The 24763-nt window shown below is 47.1% G+C and overlaps 1 protein-coding gene across 1 annotated transcript in view; it reads left to right on the top strand.

Moving 5' to 3' along the window:
• Positions 1-15376: 15376 nt before the first annotated feature.
• LOC135887697 (butyrophilin subfamily 1 member A1-like) overlaps positions 15377-24763 on the top strand; it is a 42952-nt gene continuing 33565 nt past the window's right edge. Inside the window, exon 1 of the mRNA XM_065415426.1 lies at positions 15377-16101. The gene's annotated coding sequence lies outside the window, so the exon portion shown is untranslated. The remainder of the gene's footprint in view (positions 16102-24763) is intronic.

Genomic DNA, 24763 nt, shown 5'->3' with positions numbered 1-24763 from the left:
GAGCCTGCAAGGTATGCTAGATGCTACCAGTCAAGCTGCCGACTGGATAGAGCTCCGCTTCAATGCAAAGAAGTGTGCAACTCTCCACATTGACAGCAGCAAAAGGGACTCGGTGCAGGCGATGGGGTTCCAGATCCAGGGTGAGCCCATCATCCCCCTGGCAGAGGGGCAGGTGTACCAGCACCTCAGCATGCCAACGGGTTTCCGTGTCCGGTAGACACCCGAGGACACCATCCAGGAGATCTTGCAGGATGCCGCCAAGACCGAAGCCTCCTTGCTGGCACCGTGGCAGAAGATAAACGCCCTGAACACCTTCCTGATCCCCTGCATCTCATTCACCCTAAGGGGATCCGCCGTGGCAAAGATGCCCCTCAACAAGGCAGACAAGATTGTCCGGCAGCTGGTGAAGAAGTGGCTGTTCCTTCCCCAGAGAACCAGCAACGAGCAGGTCTACATCGCTCACAGGCACGGCGGCGCCAATGTCCCCCACATGGGTGACCTGTGCAACGTCGCAGTGATCACCCACGCCTTCCGCCTGCTGATGTGTCCCGATGCCACGGTAAGGAACATCGCATTGAACGCCCTGCATGACATGATAAAGAAGCGGATTGGCCGAGCCCCCTCCAACCAAGATATCGCCACCTTCCTGAGCGGCTCCCTGGATGGCGATTTCGGGCGGGACGGGGGTGACATCGCTTCACTGTGGTCCCGCGCTCACAATGCCACTCGTCGCCTGGGGAAGCGTGTCAGCTGCCGCTGTGAGTGGTGCGAGGAGCGCCAGGAGCTGGGAGTCCTGTTGCTGCAGATCAGGTCCATTGACAACACTATTGTCACCCCGAATGCCAGGGGCATGCTGGAGAGGACCCTGAAGGCCACCGTCCACTCATTGTACATGGAAACCCTGAAGCGTAAACCGGACCAGGGTAAAGCCTTCGAGTTGACCAGCAAGTGGGACGCCAGCAACCACTTCCTCGCCGGGGGTGGCTTCACCCGTTTCGCCGACTGGTGGTTCATCCACCATGCCTGGCTAACTGCATCCCGCTCAATGGCGCTGTCCACTACAGGAACCAAGACAAGCGTTGCAGGAAGTGCGGTTACTCCAACGAGACCCTGCCCTACGTCCTGTGCAGCTGCAAGCCCCACTCCAGAGCCTGGCAGCTGCGTCACAACACCATCCAGAACTGCCTGGTGAAAGCCATCGAACCGTGCCTGTGGGAGGTTGCCGTGAACTGCGCCATCCCCGGTACCAACAGCCAGCTGCAACCTGACGTCTTTTGTCACCAACGAGGCCCAGAAAAAGATCATCCTCATTGATGTCATGGTCTCCTTTGAGAACAGGACCCTGGCCTTTTGCGAAGCCTGAGCTCATAAGCTGGAAAAGTACGCTCCCCTGGCTGACACCCTGAGAGCGAAGGGCTACAAGGTGCAGATGGACGCCCTGATCGTCAGAGCCCTGGGTGACTGGGACCCCTGCAACGAGCGTGTGCTGTGGACCTGCGGGATCGGTCGACGCTACGCATGGCTCATGCGGCTCCTCATGGTCTCAGACACCATCCGATGGTCCAGGGACATCTACACCGAACACATCACCGGGCACCGACAGTACCAGGAGGCGTGAGCCGGAGCGACATCTTGCATCAACTATGAGAAAGGGACTGAGAGACTTTTTCCACTGTACCATATGAACTGGAACCATAAACTCACTGAACATTAAATTTCACTAAATGAGGGTCAATCCATCCTCATCATCGTATTCACTCATTATACTCCACACCTGAACATAGCCATCATATGAACAACATACCCTCATCTCTCAATGCCGGTACTTTGACCAGTTAACCTTTTACACCCAATCGGGGATATCCCGCCTCACTTGCAATGGGAGGTAGGATTTCACATTTTACAATTAAGACATCCATATCTAAAGCTGTATATTTCTGTTTCTTTTCTCCTCCACAAGACTTCATGCCTTTCCCCTGCCCTCCGCCAGCTTCACACATGCCCCATTCTGTTCTTGGGGGAGAGAGGAGAGGAGGCATGGAATCCTTTGAAAGTGTGAACAATAGAGCCTTCTAAGCAATTCAGATAACTGTCTTCATTTCTACTCTCTGAGTTAACATAAATTTTTTAGAAATAGATTCTTGGGTGAATGCTGACTTCCTGATTCAGTCAGTGTCCTTGACAGAAGGTTTGTCCGTTTCAGAATTTTCTGGCATATGAACTCAGTAATCATATGGAAGTTCAGATTTAAATACTCGGCAAAAAACCTTTCAACAGCAAAACTTTAATACTAGGCCTTTGTCTTTCAAATATTTTTTTTTCCTTTCCACGAGTGATAACATATAGTAATTCTACAAATAGAAACTGGTTTGCTCATACAGTACAATTAAATCATTCACTCTGTCACCAGCCATTTCCATAGCAATTGCGTATGATGCCACAAATAAACTATTGTGATTTTTACAGTAGGTAGGAACAGGATGGGTTGTTATGAAGAGAAATCTTTTTGTTTTACACACACATACGATGGGAAACTGTAGTAAGTGTATTTTTCAAGTGTCCCTCTAGCCTAGCCTAGCTGATGGTAAGTCGTCATGCTGCCAGATGGGGATCTGAGGGGGTAGAGAGTTTGTTGCCAAGAAGGCTAATGGCATTTTGGGCTGTATAAGTAGGGGCATTGCCAGCAGATCGAGGGATGTGATCATTTCCCTCTATTCGACATTGGTGAGGCCTCATCTAGAGTACTGTGTCCAGTTTTGGGCCCCACACTACAAGAAGGATGTGGAAAAATTGGAAAGAGTCCAGCAGAGGGCAACAAAAATGAATAGGGGGCTGGAGCACACGACTTATGAGGAGAGGCTGAGGGAACTGGGATTGTTTAGTCTGCAGAAGAGAAGAATGAGGGGGGATTTGATAGCAGCCTTCAACTACCTGAAAGGGGGTTCCAAAGAGGATGGATCTAGACTGTTCTCAGTGGTAGCAGATGACAGAACAAGGAGTAATGGTCTCAAGTTGCAGTGGGGGAGGTTTAGGTTGGATATTAGGAAAAACTTTTTCACTAGGAGGGTGGTGAAGCACTGGAATGGGTTACCTAGGGAGGTGGTGGAATCTCCTTCCTTGGAGGTTTTTAAGGTCAGGCTTGACAAAGCCCTGGCTGGGATGATTTAGTTGGGAATTGGTCCTGCTTTGAGCAGGGGGTTGGACTAGTTGACCTCCTGAGGTCCCTTCCAGCCCTGATATTCTATGATTCTATGATTGCAGATTATGTATTCCTTACGCCATCCGATTTTAAACCGAACTTTGCACCCCTTGATAATCTGTACATTATTCCCTGATAACCAGAAACTTCTACGCTTAAATTCTGTACCATTCACTTTTTTTAAACATCATCTTAATAAAATTTTTATGCCTTGTGTGAGAGCAGGGTAGGGTTAGTGCAGGGGTAGTCAATAGGCAGACTGGGGTTCAAATGTGGACCACCAGATGCTTTTGAACAGAGCACAAAAATCTTTTTATTTACTTATTGTGATGGGTTGGACCCCCCTTCCAGGGTGCCACCTGATGTGCTGGGGTCCCACTGAGCCTGCCTGCCAGTCCCACCAGCCTGGGTTCCCCCCATGGTGCTGCTGTGTCAGGCTCTGAAGCCCCCGCTTTCCAGCACACACACAAAGGTAGGGACATGCCCAGCTGTAGAATCACACAGGGTATGTCTACACTGGCAGAGTTTCTTCGCTGGCAGTTACATCACCGCTCAGAGAGCACTGAAGGGAAACTGCTGTTGTGTGTTCAGACTGTCAGCTGCCTGCACAATAGCATGTTCACACTTGCGGCACTTGCATTGTCATTCGGAGCGGTGCACTCTGGGCAGCTATCCCACAGATCATCTCTTCCCGTTCTGCTGCTAAGTGTTCTGGGAAGGCGGAGGGGGTCGCAGGGCATCCTGGGTCCTGTTCCAATGCCCTGTGATGCATTGCTTCACATCCCAGCAATCCCTGTGCTTTACTTCCACATTTGGTGCCATCTTTCAATGGTTTGTGTACTGTGCGCTCTGCCAGAATAGATCCTGCACTATTGACCAATATGCCGCTTGCTCTCATGAACGTGTCACGAGTGGCAGTGGAGTTTTTCCTTAAAGACAAAGGCAAGAGGTGTCCAACATTGATCTCGCCACGTGTAGTAGCTACGACATGAGATTGCTTGTGGCAGTCACAGAGGTCTGTTACACCTCCATGAATGCCTATTATAAGGGATGTCTATTATAAGGGATTACTAAGCAAATAAAACAAAGCACACAAACTAAGTTTAATACACTAAAGAAACAGGTTACAGATAGTAATTTCTCACCCTAAATGTTGTTTTAGGCAGGTTGCAGAGTTTCTGCAGCTCAGAGTTCCAGTTATTTCTCTGTAAAGGCTAGACCCCTGTCTCAGTCTGGACCCTTGCCTTTCCCCAGCTTAGTCTCTTTGGCCTTGGCTACACTTGCAAGTTACAGCGCTGTAAAGGCTCCCCCAGCACTGTAACTCACTCCCCGTCCACACTGGCAAGGCATTTGCAGCGCTGTATCTCCGTGGTTGCAGCGCTGCATGTACTCCACCTCTCCGAGAGGAATAGCAAGTATTACGCTGCCGCTGCAGCGCTGCGGCGCCAGTGTGGCCACCCAATGCGCTGTGAATGGCCTCCAGAATTATTCGGCAGTATCCCACAATGCTTGTTCTAGCCACTCTGGTCATCAGTTCAAACTCTACTGCCCTGGCCTCAGGTAACCAACGATGTGACCGACCCTTTACATTCCCCGGGAATTTTAAAAATCCCCTTCCTGTTTGCTCAGCCCGGTGTGGTGTGGAGTGCTATCAGCGAATCTTTCCAGGTGACCATGCCTCCACGCACCAAGCGAGCCCCAGCATGGAGCAATGGCTAGTTGCTGGACCTCATCAGTGTTTGGGGGGAGGAAGCTGTACAGTCCCAGCTGCGCTCCAGCCGTAGGAATTACGATACCTTCGGGAAGGTATCAAAGGACATGATGGAAAGGGGCCATGACCGGGACGCCCTGCAGTGCAGGATTAAAGTGAAGGAGCTGCGGAGTGCCTACCGCAAAGCCCGCGACGCAAACGGCCGCTCGGGTGCTCCCCCCGCGACCTGCCGATTCTACAAAGAGCTGGATGCGATACTTGGGGTTAACCTCACCTCCACTCCGAGCACCACCATGGACACTTCAGAGCCGGGGGGGGGAGGAGGAAGAGGAGGAGGAGGAGGAGGAAAACGGGAGTGATGGTGGTGGGCCGGATGGAGACACCCCGGAATCCCTGGAGCCATGCAGCCAGGAGCTATTCTCGAGCCAGGAGGAAGGTAGCCAGTCGCAGCGGCCGGTACTTGGTTGAGGACAAACAGAAGAGCAGGTTCCCGGTAAGCGGGTTTTTTTTTTCGGGAAGGAATTTTTTCGGTGCGGGGTCTTTGGGAGAGGAGGGTTAGGCATGCATGCCTAGATGCGGAATAGTGCATTGATGTGTTTTATCACATCGCGGTAATCGGCCTCGGTAATCTCCTCGAATGTCTCATTCAGAACATGTGCAATGCGCTTGCGCAGGTTTATCGGGAGAGCCACCGTGGTCCTTGTCCCAGCCAGGCTAACGTGTCCGCGCCACTGTGCTGCAAGGGGCGGGGGACCATTGCTGCACACAGGCAAGCTGCATATGGGCCAGGGCGGAAGCCGCATTGCAGTAGAAGACCCTCCCTTGCTTCCCAGGTCACCCTCAGCAGCGAGATATCATCCAGGACAAACTCCTGTGGAAAATGTTGGGACAGTGTTCAGTGTAGGTGCCCCCTGAAGCTGTTGGCTCTCCCCAAGGCACAGAAACCCAGAGGACAGTGCAGCCCTGAAACAATCAGTCCCCCTTACTCACCATTTTGAGGCTCCTGTGGGATATGTGTGCTGTGTTTCGGACGGTAAAATTATGCTATTGTGTAGACCCTGTGTGTTTTCTACTCCTTAAGTGCAGGGGGAATCATTACTCTGTCTGGTATAAACAGTGCTGCCTCTGTTAAATGTTGCATTTTGCCTATACAGCTGCATCAACCTTGAGACCTCAGCCGTCCCTCTTATCGTCTGCTCAGAGACTGCAAAGACTCAGGAAGAGATGGCAAAAAAGCAAAGAAGACATGCTGCAAGAAGTGATGCGGCAATCTATTAAAGAGAATGAGAAAGCACAGAACTGGAGGGAGAGAGAAAGCAGGATCCGCCAGGAAAATGCTGCGTACCGGCGGCAAAGCACCGCGCACCAGCAGCAAAGCACTGATAGGCTCATAAGCATTCTGGAGCGCCAAGCAGACGCTATCCAGGAGCTGGTAGCCATGCAGAAAGAGGAGCAGAAACGCAAACGCCACCCCCTCCTACAGCCCTTGTCCCAAAACTCTTTCCGTTGTGCCCCACTGTCACCTCCAACCCACTTTCCCCAACTTCCGTGTTCTTCACGCCACCCGCTGCCTCCAACACCAGTATCTTCACCACCCAGCCCTGAAAACCACGACCCTTACCCTCTGCACTCAACCCCCATCACCATGCAGTATAGCTGTCCTGAAGTGCAGCACTCACTGCACAGCACACCAGACAGGACATACGCGAATCTGTGATTGTACCGTTCCCCACTCCAGCCCCTTGTTTCTTTTCAATAAATAATTTTTTTTTTCTTTTCAATAAATGGATTTTTTTGGCTTTGAAAACATTCTTTATTATTGCATAAAGTAAAAGACTCCTTAGCCCAGGAAATAAACAGGCACTGCAAGTCTGCTTGTCTGCTTAGCAAACACTGATTCCTAAAGATTGGAACTACTGCTCTTCACTCCCGTGCAGGGCACCAGATATCACTGCTGGTTTTCAGCCTCAAATTGCTCCCTCAAGGCATCCCTAATCCTTGAAGCCCTGCGCTGGGCCCCTGTAATAGCCCTGCTCTCTGGCTGTGCAAATTCAGCCTCCAGGTGTTGAACCTCAGAGGTCCATGCCTGAGTGAAGCTTTCACCCTTCCCTTCACAAATATTATGGAGGGCACAGCACGCGGATATAACCGTGGGGATGCTGTTTTCGGCCAAGTCCAGCTTCCCATACAGAGATCGCCAGCGGGCCTTTAAACGGCCAAAGGCACACTCCACAGTCATTCGGCACCGGCTCAGCCTGTAGTTGAACCGTTCCTTGCTGCTGTCAAGGCTCCCTGTGTAGGGTTTCATGAGCCACGGCATTAACGGGTAAGCGGGATCTCCAAGGATCACAATGGGCATTTCAACTTCCCCTACCGTGATCTTCCGCTCTGGGAAAAAAGTCCCGGCCTGCATCTTCCTGAACAGCCAAGTGTTCCGAAAGATGCGTGCGTCATGCACCTTTCCGGGCCAGCCTGTGTTAATGTCAATGAAACGCCCACGGTGATCCACAAGCGCCTGGAGAACCATAGAGAAATACCCCTTCCAATTAACGTACTCGGATCCTAGGTGGGGTGGTGCCAGAATAGGAATGTGCATCCCATCTATCGCCCCTCCACAGTTAGGGAACCCCATTTGTGCAAAGCCATCCACTATTTCCTGCACGTTACCCAGAGTCACGGTTCTTCTGAGTAGGATGCGATTAATGGCCTTGCAAACTTGCATCAACACGATTCCAACGGTCGACTTTCCCACTCCAAACTGGTTTGCGACCAACCGGTAGCTGTCTGGAGTTGCCAGCTTCCAGATTGCAATAGCCACCCACTTCTCCACTGGCAGGGCAGCTCTCAATCTCGTGTCCTTGCACCGCAGGGTGGGGGCAAGCTCCTCACACAGTCCCATGAAAGTGGCTTTTCTCATCCGAAAGTTCTGCAGCCACTGCTCGTCATCCCAGACTTCCATGACGATGTGATCCCACCACTCGGTGCTTGTTTCCCGAGCCCAAAAGCGGCATTCCACGGTGCTGAGCATGTCCGTGAATGCCACAAGCAATTTCGTGTCGTACGCGTTACGCGGCTTGATAGCATCGTTGGACTCCTCACCCTCACTCTCACTGTCACTTTGGATCTTAAGTAATAGTTTGACAGCCAAACGTGACGTGCTGGCGAGACTCGTCAGCATACGCCTCAGCAGATCGGACTCCATTTCCCGCAGACAGATTGCGCTGCACAGAAACCGTTGAAAGATGGCGCCAAAGGTGGATGGAAACAAAGGGATTTCTGGGATGCGAAGCGATGCATCACGGGGCATTGGGACAGGACCCAGTATCCCCCGCATCCACGCCCCCTTCCCACAACCCACAGCGCCAGAATGGGAAAAGGTGCTCTGTGGGATAGCTGCCCATAATGCACCGCTCCCAATAGCGCTGCAATTGCCGCCAATGTGGCCACGACAGTGCGCTGGGCAGCTGTCAGTGTGGACAGACTGCAGCGCTTTCTCTACTCAGCTGCACGAAGTCAGGTTTAACTCACAGTGCTGTACATCTGCAACTGTAGCCAAGCCCTTTGTTTCTTCAGGTGATTTCAGCAGTCTTCCTTCTTGGGCGGGGAGGCAGTTGAGAGGAGCCCTGATTGACTCACTTCCCAGCCTTAAATAGGATTTACATAAGGCGGGAATCCTTTGTTTCCAGTGGAAAAATACCAGCAGTGTCCAAGATGGTACTCTGTAACAGGTGACATCATCACATGACCTTGCAGTGTCAAAGCAACCATGAGACAAGGTTTATCTGCAATGTCCATGGGAAGGAACTTCAGGAAGATGAAAGATCAGTATCTTCAAAGACCCATTGTCTTTCCTAATGGCCCATCCAGGCTGATTACACTGGTCTACAATTTTTGAGAAGTCGTTTGCTTCAGAGATAAAATGTGCTATTTATTATGTATTTTGATGTGCTGAATTCAAATATGACAATTAAAACAACTGATTGGCTACTGTTTCTAAGATATCTAAGTTTTTACATTTTATGTCTATGTATATTGTGTAGATAGTAAAGTTTTAATCATAAATTGTAAAGCTAGGTCTTTTCATGTGTTTATGGTTGCTTTACATGATAATATTTCACCTGTCCTATTTATGTACCACTTTAAAAATCAGCAAAAGGGTTATATAAATAAAATTTATTATGAAACAAAAGGCAAAAAACTATTCTGTACATAGTTTAGTCCTATTCAGTGTCTACTCGGCGCTTCTTGGCTTCTCTCTTGTATTCATTAAATGGAGCATCTCTTGTCACTGTCCAGCAATAGTCTGCAAGCATTGATGGGCTCCATTTGCCCTGATAGCATTTCTCCATTGTTGCAATGTCCTGGTGAAATCGCTCGTCGCGACATGGAAACCAAAACATCACCTGCCAGGAGATTCCACTGCTGTAGTCTGGAGCCCAACAGCTCTGCCTTCCTCTTGGGTAGTTCCAAATCCCTGACAAGGTCATTCAGTTCACCATGTGTTATGAGGTGTGGTTCAGAGGAGGAGGATGGGAGAAAATGTGGGTCCTGTGACATTGATGGTTCAGGACCAGAAGTTTCATCCTCTTCCTCGTCCTCGTCTGACTCAAGTGAGAATGATTCTGGTGCATCAGGAACCGGCAGTCCTTCTCCGTGGGGTACTGGGCGTATAGCTGATGGAATGTTTGGATAATGCACAGTCCACTTTTTCTTCTTTGACACACCTTTCCCAACTGGAGGCACCATGCAGAAGTAACAATTGCTGGTATGATCTGTTGGCTCTCTCCAAATCATTGGCACTGCAAAAGGCATAGATTTCCTTTTCCTGTTAAACCACTGGCAAAGATTTGTTGCACAAGTGTTGCAGCATATGTGTGGGGCCCACCTCTTGTCCTGATCTCCAATTTTGCAGCCAAAATAAAGGTGATAGGCTTTCTTAACCATAGTGGTTATACTGCGCTTTTGTGATGCAAAAGTCACTTCACCACAAACATAGCAGAAGTTATCTGCACTGTTCACACAAGTACGAGGCATCTCTGCTCACTTTGGCTAAACAGAAATGTGTCCCTTTGCAAAATCAAACACTGACAAATAAGAGAGCACGACACTGTATGATTTCTAGAGCTGATATAGGGCAATTTGTTCAGCAGAGTGATGTAAGCTTCGTTATGATTGCATCATCCATGACTTCTAGGAATAACATGATGCAATTCATATCATGTATGACGCAATACCAACTTCAGATTGCATCATTCATTGTTTTGCCTAAAAAGCAAGTACTGTCCAAACCCAGTCATAGATTTATTCATAGATCCAGTCAAAAATGTATTTTAGTCATTTCTGGTTTAAATTGAGATCCCTTCCCTTTATAACTCACTTATCCTCCGCCATTCCCAAGTCAAGGGTCGTATATACTGACCCAATAGCATATAGATTCATAGATTCTAGGACTGGAAGGGACCTCGAGAGGTCATCGAGTCCAGTCCCCTGCCCGCATGGCAGGACCAAATACTGTCTAGACCATCCCTGATAGACATTTATCTAACCTACTCTTAAATATCTCCAGAGATGGAGATTCCACAACCTCCCTAGGGAATTTATTCCAGTGTTTAACCACCCTGACAGTTAGGAACTTTTTCCTAATGTCCAACCTAGACCTCCCTTGCTGCAGTTTAAGCCCATTGCTTCTTGTTCTATCCTCAGAGGCTAAGGTGAACAAGTTTTCTCCCTCCTCCTTATGACACCCTTTTAGATACCTGAAAACTGCTATCATGTCCCCTCTCAGTCTTCTCTTTTCCAAACTAAACAAACCCAATTCTTTCAGCCTTCCTTCATAGGTCATGTTCTCAAGACCTTTAATCATTCTTGTTGCTCTTCTCTGGACCCTTTCCAATTTCTCCACATCTTTCTTGAAATGCGGTGCCCAGAACTGGACACAATACTCCAGCTGAGGCCTAACCAGAGCAGAGTAGAGCGGAAGAATGACTTCTCGTGTCTTGCTCACAAAACTTGAAAACTAGAGCCAATCAACAATTTTAAGCATCATTTTCGTTCTCAGTGACCCAGAATTAGTAAAGTTTGACTACATTTATTTCAGAAGCATTTTGGCTGTAGAGCAGTGTTCCATACTGTCTGGTGGGCATTTCCCAGGTGTAACCGCAGTTGTAATTGTTACATAGTCAATATTCCTAACTTCAGATACAGAAATGATACATGTATACAAATAGGATAACCATATTCACTAAAAGATAACCTTTCTAATGATACCTCACATGACCCATCTTGCATATAACATATCTTATGCCATATTCATATCATAACAATATTTCTATGAAGAATATGGGGTGTAGTGTCACACTTATTAATATTATTTTTGTATATTTTTTTTGGAGTCTGCACCTTGACTATACCTTGACTAAGAAATTTGGACCTTGACAAAAATAATTGATTACCCTGGCTTAGTGATTCAAATTTAGGGTTGTCTGATCACGGGTTTCCGAAGATACAGTCCCCCCAGGGGAAAAAAAAACATTCCACAAAACTCAGATTCTAGCAACTGCGAAGTTTGAAACCCACCCAGGGCACAAATCTGAGAATGAACTATAAACATGTGGGTAACATCCACCTCTGTCAAGTTTTATTATTATGAGGATATGTGAGGCGTGACATGGGGATGGGTGGCAGGAGATGTTGGGGGTTCAGAAGTGTGTGGGGTGCTGTCAACCCCCAATTCTCTATATATCTTTTTGTTATTCCCTAGTGTGATAGGGTGCTGTCACCGTGCCTCAGTGGGTCACAACTGAGGATGCCACACTCAGGAGGACAAACTGCTGAGAAATAGGGCAGATTCACCCCATACTGGTGGTTATTCTATCATTAGATTGTACCAAGACAGTAACAAAAGTAAACTTGTGTGTCACCACACTGGTTAACGAGAAGTCAAAAATGAAGCCTCTTTAGGCATTTCAGCCCTTATTTCACCACTCAGATACTAGGCATTATGATGAGTGGTTACTGAAAACCAATTTCATCAAACAAAGTTCTTCAGCCACATGCCTAGGTCAATATATAACTCAGATCTTACCCAACAATCATGCTGCTGCTAATTCTTTAATAAGTAAATCTAAAAGGGTTATTAATAAAAGAAAAGTAGAAGAGTGTTAAAAATTGCTAATAGGTCATATACATACAATAATGGCAATATTCTCATATCATGTTTGTAGCAGTGATGTTACAGACTGCTGGCTTGTAAAGTCTCTGGTAACTTCAAAAAGACTACAAGGTCTTCCGTCCATAGTCAATATGCTCCTTTTAGTTTTAAATCCACAGTCCAGAGAATCAGAGCAGGAAAGAGGCAAATGGAGACATCTCAGGGGTCTTTTATACCCTTTGCCATGTGCCTGGAAATTCTGTTTCAAATAAAGCTCACAGCCCAGTTTGTGGAAAGTTACTGGCACAAGGTGGACTCCAGGTCACATACGTTTCCTACAATGGGGGAACTAACAAGGCTGCAATCCCTTGGAATCTGCAGCAGAGAATTAACAAGTACCTCTTTGAAACTTTCCAGAGCCTCTCTCTGGAGGATTCCCTGCAGGTCTCGATGTCCATCGACACCTTGCTTGGCCATGCAGATTAGCTACACAGGGCAATGTCCAGCTCACAAAAAACACTACCTGCCTCCCACTTTTCGATTCCCTACACAAGCCACAGCAACGTATCTGTTTCCTGCTCCCCATTGAGCACTTCTGAAGTGGAGAAAAGTTCCTGGCTGCCTGTCCCTCTGGGCGACCCTACTGGGAGCACCACATCCTCTTCTAGCTCGACTTCTTCATCCAGAATTTCAGCCTGCAGGTTACCCCCTCTTTCTGCTGCCTGCAAAGTATCCACGGGGCTATCGGTGATGGAGGTGGGGTCACCACCGAGGATAGCATTCAGCTCCTTATAAAAGCAGCAGGTCTTAGGTGCACCATCGGAGCGATGGTTTGCTTCCTGCGCCTTATGGTACGCCTGCTTCAACTCCTTTATCTTCACTCTGCACCTCTGCGTGTCCCGATCATAGCCCCTTTCACACAAGCTTCAAGAAATTTGTCCATATGTGTCCCAATTCCTATGGGTCAATCTCAGCTGCGACTGAACAGACTCCTCTCCCAATACACTGATCAGATCCAACAACTCAGCGGTGGTCCAAGCAGGAGCGCGTTTGGTGCAATAGCCAGCCCTGCTCACCTGGGAAGCTCCTCTGGGAAGCCAGCAAGCAGGAAATGAGATTTAAAATTCCTGGCGCTTGCAAGGGAGAGGGATGGGTTGGCTGCAGGGCAGCGGAGTTCAAACCGCTGACTAGAGTGGCAGCATGGGAATTGTGGGGTGCTTTCTGGAGGCCAATAAAATAAAATAAAAAAACTGTGGTGTCTACACTGCATGTTTGTTGACAATAAAGGGAAGGGAAAAGACAAAAGTCTCTCACAGGGGTGTAAGTTTTTTGTCACCAAAACTGGGCATTTTTTTAGAAAAAAGTCACATTGCAGTGTGTACGCTATCGCTATTTTGTTGCCAAAAGCCAGTTTTTGGTGACAAAACTTGCCAATGTAGACAAGCCCTTTGTAGCTGTACTGGCCAGGAGCTACCTACACCTCTTCTACACTCAAACACGGAGCCTGTTCTCCAGAAACAAGCCGAAATGTGTCACATTTTATAATTCTCCCTCCCCGCTGCCAGCTTTTACAGTCCTTTCACCCTTACTCAAAAGATTGCATTCAGCACTGTACTTTCACTTACTTATCCTTAAACACACAGATGGCTCTCATACCCCACCACCCTGCTGACAAACCCCATGGCAGGAAGAACCCCAGTGCCCTGCGGCTGTCTCAACCTACCCAACTCAGTGCTGGAATGATGCATACTGAATCCCTCAAAGTGCACTTGCAGCTCTTTCCTTTGATAACATACATGAGGGTCGCCAGCTCAGATCACATATCACAATCACAGCTCTGAGACATTCAAACTAATCCCAGATCTCCTCACTCAGATCACAGTCACAGCTCTCCCAAGCTGCTCCAACTGATTTCCCCACCATTCAGTACAGCTACACCTAACACAGTGAATGCAGCTGGGGTGTATACAGATAATTCCCAGTTAATATTGACAGCTCCAGAGAGTCAGAGCGAAAGTTGCATTGGCATGTACCTTAACTCTGTATTTCCTGGTTTTCAGAAGTCTGAGTTTGATTAATTTGACTTTCTGGAGGGGGAGAGGCGGGAGCTGCACTGGGAAACCTTTACTCTATGTTAACATTTGGGGGGGGGGCAATCAATTTACTATAGTCCACAATAGGGTTACCATATTTCAATACTGCAAAAAGAGGACACTCCACGGGATCCTGGCCCCGCCCCAACTCCACCCCTTCCCCGCCTCAACTCCGCCCCTTCCCCAAAGTCCCCGCCCCAACTCCACCCCCTCCCCTGAGCACCCCGCATTCCCCCTCCTCCCTCCTGCCCCCCGGCTGCTGCTGTGCTGGGGAAGTTGCTTCGGCCCCCGCTGCGGTGGAGAGCGGCGGGAGCTGGGAAAGTTGGAACCCAGGGCGGAGGCGGTCCCCTTACCATGCCTCCCTATTTTCCCGGACATGTCCGGCTTTTTGGAAATTCCTCCCGGACAGGGATTTGAGGACCAAAAAGCCGGACATGTCCGGGAAAATCCGGACGTATGGTAACCCTACCCCAGAGCTGCCTCCTGCCCGCCCGCTGGAAGCCCCAGGCCTCACCCCAGAGCCGCCTCCTGCCCGCCTGCCGGACCCCCCAGGCCTCACCCCAGATCCGCCTTCCACCCACCCACCGGACCCCCCAGGCCTCACCCCAGAGCCACCCGCTCTCCACAGGGCCCATCCTCAGCCTTCTCCTGCCTCAGTGCCCCCTCTCCTGACAGCCTGCCCTCCGCAGCACCCCCACTCTCCACAGCTCCTGCCTCAGAGCCCCCCACCCCCTCCCATAGCCCCCACCTTCCATAGCGCCTTCCACAGCACCCCCACCTCCCTCCATAACCCCTACCCTTCATTTCCCCACCTCCTCCCATAGCCCACCCCCTCCACAGCCCCTCACTCTCCACAGCCCCTGCCTCAGAGCCCCCCACCCCCTCCCATAGTCCCCTACCCTCAGAATCCCCCCCAACTCAGAGTCCCCCACCCTTCACCTCCCTCAGGGGAGCCTCCACCCCGCTCCCAGCCGGACCCGACAAGGCTGCGGCAGCTCAGGCTGCGGGAGGCGCTGCAGCGCGGGCCCTTCCCGGGTGGGGGAGCTCGGGCTCCCGGGAGCCGCCGCCGCCGCCGTGCACCAAGAAACTTTCTCTGCACCGGGACCCGCCCCCGGGCAGCGGCTCTGCCGAGACGGAGGCAGCCCCGGCTGCACGGACCGCTGGCGGGGCTCCTTGCACGGCCGGGACGGAGGGGGGAGACTGAGGCTCTGCCAGAGCCGCGGGGGATGCTCGGAGGAGGGAGAAGCAGCCGCGGGTCCCCCGCACCAGCAGCTGGCTGCAGAGACGCCACCGCTCCTAGCCGTGGGGCGCAGGGTTGGAGCAGCACGGGGGAGTTGCAATCTGCAGGCTGAGCGAACTGACACCCCAAGAGGAGGGGGGCAGTGGGTAGGGTTATCATATGTCCCTATTTTCCGGACGTTTTTATATATTTAGAAAATCCTCCCGGACGGCAAGTAACAACTAACAAGCTGGACATGTCCGGGGAAATACGGACGTATGGTAACCCTAGTCCACAAAAAAGCAGGCAGAAGAGTCTCTTCAAAATCGTTACAGGATTGGGGTATTTTGGCACACCTGAAGCTTGAATCTGCTGGTACAGACACTTCAAGCTGAGCAGGACTGTGGCTGTTTCTTTAAGAGAAGACTCCAATCTCCCCACATGACAGAATTTGAAATATCTTTCCGTAGCCTGTTACTTTACTTTCGTTTTCATCTCGGCAAATGCGGCAAGAAGAAAGCACATTGATCTCTGGAATATAAAGAGATTTCTTTAAAAAAGCACAGGGAAAAGCTATGAGAGAACTCTGCAGCTATTTCATAGCCAGAATTAGTTGTGCAATTTGATAAACTGAAATAATTTACATTTTAAGTGACTATCTCAACAAAACGAATGAGGTTTTATCACACTCTTAATAAGATTGGCCCTTCTGAGAAGTTTTACAATCAGGTAGGTTAACTTTTCTTCAAAATGACTCCATATATTCCCTAATATATACTGTTTATTACTTGATCAGATTGTTAATAATGCAAAGATTAAATAATCCTGTGACAATTTGTTTTACTCTTTATGTAAGCACTACTTTACATGTACATTCAAAATTATTTACATTCCAATACTTTTCAGATAATTTTCCTAGCAATATAATTTGAGATTTGTACAGCATGTTGAATTAGTAATTTGTTTCTTTTGCGGTTATGTTTTATTCAAGAACACTGGGCCCGATCCCGTTCTCAGAGATGTACGAGGGAGATTTGTAACAAATGACTTCCTGTATTTAGAATACCAGAAGAATACTTACTGTGCCACACCTAGCTGTCATCAGTCTGCCTGTTAACGTTACAGTTTTCTACCTCTGACAGTGGGGCCGAATCTTTTTGTTTCTGATACTTTAAAGGGAAAAAAGGGAATTTATTTCCACAATCAGTCAATCCAGAAAATTGCATCATATTCTCCTTCAGAAATGAGGGGGAATTAAGCATGTGCCTAAAGCAGATCATGAGCTCAAGTGTACTGCTGAATAGGGATTTTACCACATAATAAAAAGAGGCATATTTATACATTGGTTGACAGATCTTCCCTCCAATGGCTGTTCACACAGCAGGAGAAGATTTCCTGAGGAAATCTATAGGACCAAAGTTAGTCAAAACTGGAATTATTGTTGTTAAATAGTATTTTGTGTTTTGTTTGAACTATTTTATGGACTTTTCCATTTTTAAACAAATTTAAACAAACAAAATTGTTTTCTGTTTTTTTTGTTTGGGTTTTTTTATACAATTTTAATTGTTTATATTCATAGAATCATAGAATATCAGGGTTGGAAGGGACCTCAGGAGGTCATCTAGTCCAACCCCCTGCTCAAAGAAGGACCTAATCCCAACTAAATCATCCCAGCCAGGGTTTTGTCAAGCCTGACCTTAAAAACCTCTAAGGAAGGAGATTCCACCACCTCTCTAGGTAACCCATTCTAGTGCTTCACCATCCTCCTAGTGAAAAAGTTTTTCCTAATATCCAATCTAAACCTCCCCCACTGCAACTTGAGACCATTACTCCTTGTTCTGTCATCTGGTACCACTGAGAACAGTCTAGATCCATCCTCTTTGGAACCCCCTTTCAGGTAGTTGAAAGCAGCTATCAAATCCCCCCTCATTCTTCTCTTCTGCAGACTAAACAATCCCAGTTTCCTCAGCCTCTCCTCATAAGTCATGTGCTCCAGGCCCCTAATCATTTTTGTTGTCCTTCGCTGGACTCTTTCCAATTTTTCCACATCCTTCTTGTAGTGTGGGGCCCAAAACTGGACACAGTACTCCAGGTGAGGCCTCACCAATGTCAAATAGAGGGGAATGATCACGTCCCTCAATCTGCTGGCAATGCCCCTACTTATACAGCCCAAAATGCCGTTAGCCTTCTTGGCAACAAGGGCACACTGTTGACTCATATCCAGCTTCTCATCCACCGTAACCCTAGGTCCTTTTCTGCAGAACTGCTGCCTAGCCACTCGGTCCCTAGTCTGTAACAGTGAATGGGATTCTTCCGTCCTAAGTGCAGGACTCTGCACTTGTCCTTGTTGAACCTCATCAGGTTTCTTTTGGCCCAATCCTCTAATTTGTCTAGGTCCCTCTGTATCCTATCCCTACCCTCCAGTGTATCTACCACTCCTCCCAGTTTAGTGTCATCTGCAAACTTGCTGAGAGTGCAGTCCACGCCATCCTCCAGATCATTAATGAAGATATTGAACAAAACCGGCCCCAGGACCGACCCTTGGGGCACTCTGCTTGAAACCGGCTGCCAACTAGACATGGAGCCGTTGATCACTACCTGTTGAGCCTGACAATCTAGCCAGCTTTTTATCCACCTTATAGTCCACTCATCCAGCCCATACTTCTTTAACATGCTGGCAAGAATACTGTGGGAGACCATATCAAAAGCTTTGCTAAAGTCAAGGAATAACACATCCACTGCTTTCCCCTCATCCACAGACCCAGTTATCTCCTCATAGAAGGCAATTAGGTTAGTCAGGCATGACTTGCCCTTGGTGAATCCATGCTGACTGTTCCTGATCACTTTCCTCTCCTCTAAGTGCTTCAGAATTGATTCCTTAAGGACCTGCTCCATGATTTTTCCAGGGACTGAGGTGAGGCTGACTGGCCAGTAGTTCCCCGGATCCTCCTTCTTCCCTTTTTTAAAGATGGGCACTACATTAGCCTTTTTCCAGTCATCCAGGACCTCCAAAGATAATGGCCAATGGCTCTGCAATCACATCCGCCAACTCCTTTAGCACCCTCGGATGCAGCGCATCCTGCCCCATGGACTTGTGCACGTCCAGTTTTTCTAAATAGTCCCGAACCACTTCTTTCTCCACAGAGGGCTGGTCACCTTCTCCCCATACTGTGCTGCCCAGTGATGGGAGCTGACCTTGTTCGTGAAGACAGAGACAAAAAAATCATTGAGTACATTAGCTTTTTCCACAACCTCGGTCACTAGGTTGCCTCCCTCATTCAGTAAGGGGCCCACACTTTCCTTGACTTTCTTCTTGTTGCTAACATACCTGAAGAAACCCTTCTTGTTACTCTTAACATCTCTTGCTAGCTGCAACTCCAAGTGTGATTTGGCCTTCCTGATTTCACTTCTGCATGCCTGAGCAATATTTTTATACTCCTCTCTGGTCATTTGTCCAATCTTCCACTTCTTGTAAGCTTCTTTTTTTGCGTTTAAGATCAGCAAGGATTTCACTGTTTAGCCAAGCTGGTCGCCTGCCATATTTACTATTCTTTCTACACATCGGGATGGTTTTTTCCTGCAACCTCAATAAGGATTCTTTAAAATACAGCCAGCTCTCCTGGACTCCTTTCCCCCTCATGTTATTCTCCCAGGGGATCCTGCCCATCAGTTCCCTGAGGGAGTCAAAGTCTGCTTTTCTGAAGTCCAGGGTCCGTATTCTGCTGCTCTCCTTTCTTCCTTGTGTCAGGATCCTGAACTCGACCATCTCATGGTCACTGGCTCCCAGGTTCCCATCCACTTTTGCTTCCCCTACTAATTCTTCCTTCGTTTGTGAGCAGCAGGTCTTGAAAAGCTCTGCCCCTAGTTGGTTTCTCCAGCACTTGCACCAGGAAATTGTCCCCTACACTTTCCAAAAACTTCCTGGATTGTCTGTGCACCGCTGTATTGCTCTCCCAGCAGATATCAGGGTGATTAAAGTCTCCCATGAGAACCAGGGCCTGCGATCTAGTAAGTTCTGCTAGTTGCCGGAAGAAAGCCTCGTCCACCTCATCCTCCTGGTCTGGTGGTCTATAGCAGACTCCCACCACGACATCACCCTTGTTGTGCACACTTCTAAACTTAATCCAGAGACTCTCAGGTTTTTCTGCAGTTTCATACCGGAGCTCTGAGCAGTCATACTCCTCTCTTACATACAATGCAACTCCCCTACCTTTTCTGCCCTGCCTGTCCTTCCTGAACAGTTTATATCCATCCATGACAGTACTCCAGTCATGTGAGTTATCCTACCAAGTCTCTGTTATTCCAATCACATCATAGTTCCTTGATTGTGCCAGGACTTCCAGTTCTCCCTGCTTGTTTCCCAGGCTTCTTGCATTTGTGTATAGGCACTTAAGATAACTCGCTGATTGTCCCGCTTTCTCAGTCTGAGACAGGAGTCCTCCCCTCTTGCACTCTCCTGCTCGTGCTTCCTCCCGGTATCCCATTTCCCCACTTACCTCAGGGCTTTGGTCTCCTTCCCCCGGTGAACCTAGTTTAAAGCCCTCCTCACTAGGTTAGCCAGCCTGCTTGCGAAGATGTTCTTCCCTCTCTTCGTTAGGTGGAGCCCGTCTCTGCCTAGCACTCCTCCTTCTTGGAACACCATCCCATGGTCGAAGAATCCAAAGCCTTCTCTCCGACACCACCTGCGTAGCCATTCGTTGACTTCCACAATTCGACGGTCTCTACCCAGGCCTTTTCCCTGCACAGGGAGGATGGACGAGAATACCACTTGCGCCTCAAACTCCTTTATCCTTCTTCCCAGAGCCACGTAGTCTGCAGTGATCCGCTCAAGGTCATTCTTGGCAGTATCATTGGTGCCCACGTGGAGAAGCAGGAAGGGGTAGCGATCCGAGGGCTTGATGAGTCTCGGCAGTCTCTCCGTCACATCGTGAATCCTAGCTCCTGGCAAGCAGCAGACCTCTCGGTTTTCTCGGTTGGGGCGGCAGATAGATGACTCAGTCCCCCTGAGGAAGGAATCCCCGACCACCACCACCCTCCTCCTTCTCTTGGGAGTGGTGGTCATGGAACCCCCATCCCTAGGACTGTGCATCTCATGCCTTCCAATCGGTGGAGTCTCCTTCTGCTCCCTTCCCTCAGATGTATCATCTACTCCACTCTCCGCATTAGTACCTGTGGAGAGAACATGAAAATGGTTGCTCACCTGTATCTCCATTGCTGGTACATGGACGCTCCTCTTCCGTCTTCTGGAGGTCACATGCTGCCAATTTTCTTCACCGTCCCTCAGTCCCCTCTGCGCAACCTGCTCCGATTCTTCAGAACATTGTGCTTGTAGAAGCATATCCTGACGTCTGTCCAGGAAATCTTCATTTTCTCGTATGCAACGCAGGGTCGATACTTGTTTCTCCAAACCTCGAACCTTCGCTTCCAATATGGAGACCAGCTTGCACTTTGTACAGACAAAGTTGCTTCTGTCCTGTGGAAGAAAGACAAACATGGCGCAACCTGTGCAGGTTACAACAACTGAACGCTCACCTTCCATATTACCTTCCTTCTAAGAGCTTCCTCAGCTGTTGCAGCAACTCACAGAAGCCTGTGAGATGTAAGCCTCAGTGGGCTCTCCGCAGGTGAACTCCCAGGCAACCTCCCTCTGTTAGCCTCTGCTGTTCGCCGCTCAGCTGGTTCGCTGCTGACTGCCTTTTTATAACAGTCAGGCCCACTCAAGGCCCACCTGGAACAAAGCACTCCCAATTCACAATTCAGTTTGGTTTATAGGTTTTAAGGGGAATAAAGGGAAAACAGCTAGAAACGGCAAGGGACCCTCGCCCCCTTCCTGCTCCCTTCCCAAACTCTCTTGCGAAACTCCCAGTTAGCAGCCTTTTAGCAAGGATAGGAGCAGGGTCAATAAAATGTTTTGATTCCATTTGATTAGAATTCTCATTTTGAATCAATTTGAACTATATATATTTATATATTTCATTTAGTATCATTTCACTGAAAAATTAGAAACAAATAATAGGAAATTTTGTTTTAATATTTTTTCTAAACGTCATTTTCTATTGAAAAATCATTTCTGTTTAAACATTTTGACCAGCTACAGTGTTGTCAAGTCACACACTTTATTGTGAGTTTTTGCCTTTTATTGTAAATCTCACACTATCTGGTAATTTTCCTAAAGGCCCAGCTCTCTAATTTTACAATTATGTGAGAATCTCCGATTTCATTTAAGTAAAAGTGAAATTCTAGCCCTCATGGTTGCAGAGAAAAGTTTAGGAATATGCCTGAGTGCACCCTAAGGGATCAGAAACCAAAGGCAAAAAATGAGAACTTAAAATGTATTATTAGTATTACAATTTTAAAACTCATGATTTTTAAGTCCATCTCATGTCTTTTTTGGACCTGACTTGTGATTTTGTACTTTTTTTTATTGATTTTTCATAAAAACCCCAGACATTGCAAAATAGAAAAAAGTAAGAGACAAGTAAGCTGCAAGGCCAGACAATACAAAATAAGACGAAACTACACAGGCATAACGTATTAGGGAGGGCATTACATTGACTTTTGAATATTGGGGTTGGCAGTGCTGCTGCTCTGTTTTCAAAATGGACAAACAAACAAACAAATTTGAGTTTTCTACAATAATTCATGCAATCTACACAAACCAAGGAATCACACCTATTAATTTTATCCCTCAAAGTGCTGTAGTTCTTTGGCAATAGGGGTCTGAAGGAAGTGTCGGACACTCAGGATGGAAGAAAATTGATTTCATTTTTAAATAAAAAAGGATTTTTTTTTAAACTTGGATTTTTAATTTAAAATAGTGTTTTATTTTTAAAAATAAATCATTTAAAATTAAATTTAAAATGGTAACAACCTATGTTAAGGCCTAAACATAAAATAATATTCAGTAAGTACATGTTTGCTGCAGAAGTTTTAAAGCAAGTCAAACCACTGACCTGGTAGAAGTCACTGGCTTAGCATCTGGAACCAGAGTTTGTTGAAGTGCTAAACTAGCTTTTGACAGCAGTAGCCTGTTATGCAAGTGCAGAGAAAATATTTTCTTCATTTCAGTTTATTCAACTAGTTCAGTGCGGTGATTAGTTCATTCAAAGCTGAGAAACTGATTGAGAGTTGAAAAAGCAGGAAAGCTTTTTTCCCCCCTCTTACAATCTATGAATAAAAAAAAAAGAGGTGTAGGAGGATGAGATCTACCAGTTCTAAAATCTTGAAGGACATGGTGACCATAAGGAATTAGTTCAATTCACTAACTGCAGATATAATTCCTTTGTTAAACAAATCAATTTTAAATGCAAAACTTGTTTTTGATAAACTTTACCTTTTTTCTTCCATATCCAGCACATTTAAGGAAGTTTTATTTAACAAATAAAAAAAAATACAGTTTTAAAATGCTAGTTGTTTGGGGTGCTTTAAGGTTTTGTTTTGTTTTGTTGTTGTTAGTTTGCATTTTTAATTGAATTCCAATTTCCATCAAAATGTAGCTTGACAAAGATCACAAGTAAAAAAAATAATAATCTAGAAAATAAGAAATGTCATTCACAATGTTGAACATAATTAAAATGTAAAAAATTAAGAATCTGAATACATGAATAAATCTGAATAAATGAACATAGATATAGTGCATCCTTCTGCTTAGAACAGAGAAGTACCATATTGAGTGTAAAGGCTATATTTAGTTGCAAATCAACATATTTTAATGGTTACTGACCAATGAGAAACTACCTTTCTTTAGGGAAATAACTAAAAATAAAAATGTTAAATGAATTATTTAAATCAAAGTTTCCTGCTTATGATTTAAATCACCCTACCCTGAGACACTAGAAAAAATGTAGTCACATGGGCCCAGATCCACAAAGGTACTTAGAGGTCTAAACCCCAGACTTAGACACCTAAGTGTATTTGCTCCACTGTGATCCGCCAAACTCCCGCTGAAACCTGTAGGTGCCTAAATTCACTCAGAGCCTACATTTTTCAGGATAAAAGTTTCTTTAGATCCTATGTTTCTGCCTCTAGGCATATGCGCTGCTGCCTCCCTCTAGGTATCTGGGTGCCTGAGCTCTAGAGCAGTTTACAAACTGGGGGAAGATAGGCAGATGATCACCTAACTGAGGTTTGAGGCCTGATCTAATAGGCATGCTCAGATATCACCTGTTGGATCAGGTCCCATTCAAAATGCAGGTGGAGGAGAAGGTGCCCGCCTTATAATTTCTAGCTCATTGGTAAATGCCAAGGATGTGGGAGACCCAGGTTTAATTCCCTGTCTCTGGCATAGGGGAGAAAGAATTTGAACAGGGTTCTTCCCCCTCTCAGGAGGGTGTTCTAATCACTGAGCTATGGGATATTCTGATGTGGGGCTCCCTCAATCTCTTCTGTTGAAGCTGTTCCACTGTGGATAAATAATGAAAGAGTGACTGGACCAGGGGACTGCACTTGGGGTCTCCTACCTCCTAGGTGGGTAGTTTAACCACTGGACTACAGAGCTTGCTGTCCCTCTCTCTCTGGCCCAATGACCATTTAAGTATTTATCCATAGTGCAACACTCACTGGGCCGGAGAGAGGGAGAACAATTTTTTACTTCCAATTCCAGGTCATCTCCAAGTCTTTCTGGGAAACTCCAGATGTCACCTTACTCCCTTTTCAGAAGTTTCTCACTCTTCTTTTAGGACTTGTTTAAATTTATTTTGGGCAGCATATAGTATCTCCTGGGCAGCTTTAACTTCTGCAAACACTTGCGTTATTTATTCCATCTCTGTTCAACAGCAATACCCCCTCGCCATTTCATTCTTGCTTCTGACATCAATTTTGGCCTGAGTGGTTAGCCATATTTTGGGTCTTCCATGGTCATTTCCATTAGGTTGAGAAACTGGTGATATAGATCAGATAGATTTTTGGTGTCATTTTCTTTATCTACAAAAAAAGATATACAAAGTGTTCCAATGGTCACATCAATCATGTCACTGAATCTGTCTGGGCCTAGTCCACCCCGTCACAAGGCTAAACAAATAGTTAATCCCATACGAGGATGCTGGTTGATTTGCATGCTAGTCTATTCAAATTAGGTACTTATACTGTGTTCACCACTGTAGTATCTGAGCACCTTCCAGTAATGCATTAAGCAACATGACTATGGGGTTGTCTACACTTGAAATGCTACATCAACTTTAACTCTGTGTTACTGAAGTTTTTTGTCAGCGAATTATTATTTTTCTTTTTCTCTGGGATAATAGTCATTCAAGGTGTCAACATTTTAAACACCATAGAGTGTTACCTATTAGCTCTGTGTTCTTGGGGAACCAGGGCCTAGTACCCAGCCTGTCTGACTCATGAAAGATCTCCCCCTGCCCCCCCAGCCTCTGCTTGAACCAAATCTGCATCA

Source organism: Emys orbicularis, chromosome 13, assembly GCF_028017835.1.
Source record: "Emys orbicularis isolate rEmyOrb1 chromosome 13, rEmyOrb1.hap1, whole genome shotgun sequence".
In the NCBI taxonomy this organism is placed as follows: Eukaryota; Metazoa; Chordata; order Testudines; family Emydidae; genus Emys; species Emys orbicularis.
This window is presented reverse-complemented; position numbering and strand designations above follow the sequence as displayed.